The following is an 821-nucleotide window of genomic DNA, read 5'->3' as shown; positions in this document are numbered from 1 at the left end:
AATCAAACTAGAAATCAATAACAGAAAGATAACAGGAAAATCTCCAATCACTTGGAAACTAATACATTTCTAAATAATTCACATGTCAATAAGTAAATCTTAGGAGAAATAAAAAAAAATACAATGAAGTGAATGAAAATGAAAAAAAACATATCAAAATTTGTGGGATGTAGCTAAAGCAGTACTGAGAGTGAAATTTATAACACTAAATGTTTACATAAAAGAGGAAAAGTCTCAAATCAGTAATCTAAACTGTCACCTCAAGAAGAAAGAAAAAAATAGGAGGCAGAGTAAACTTACCCTATATACACCTCAGCTCAGGCTCTTTGCCTGGTCTGTATTGTGAATGGGGAAACATTGAGAAGAAGAAAAAAGGAAAAAGAAGAAAAAAAAAGGAAAAGAAAAGAAAAAAAAGGAAAAAAAAAGAAAAAAGAAGAAGAAAAAAAAGAAAAAGAAAAAAAAGAAGAAAGAAAAAAGAAGAGTAAAATAAGCCTGAAGCAAACAGAAGGGAAAAGCTAATAAAGATAAGCGCATAAAAAATGAAATTGAGCCTTGACCAGTGTGGCTCAGTTGGTTGGGCATTCTCCTGTGCATTGAAAGGTTGCCAATTTGATTCCAGGTCAGGGCACATGCCTGGGTTGTGGGCTTGATCCTGGTAGAAATAGAGAACAAATTAGTGGTTATAGGAGTTAAGGAGAGAATGGAGATGAAGGATATTTCATGGCTATAGCAGGGCAACATGAAGGATTCTTGTGGTGATAGAAGTGTTCTATATCTTGACAGTACAGATGTCAATATCCTGGTTGTAATATTGTGCTATG

The 821-nt window shown here is 33.4% G+C and overlaps 1 pseudogene; it reads left to right on the top strand.

The window, feature by feature from the left end:
• Positions 1-253: 253 nt before the first annotated feature.
• Positions 254-360, top strand: LOC118678014 (annotated as a pseudogene).
• The last annotated feature ends 461 nt before the right edge of the window (positions 361-821 follow it).

The sequence above is a fragment of the Myotis myotis genome, unplaced genomic scaffold (assembly GCF_014108235.1).
Source record: "Myotis myotis isolate mMyoMyo1 unplaced genomic scaffold, mMyoMyo1.p scaffold_m19_p_2, whole genome shotgun sequence".
Lineage (NCBI taxonomy): Eukaryota > Metazoa > Chordata > Mammalia > Chiroptera > Vespertilionidae > Myotis > Myotis myotis.
This window is presented reverse-complemented; position numbering and strand designations above follow the sequence as displayed.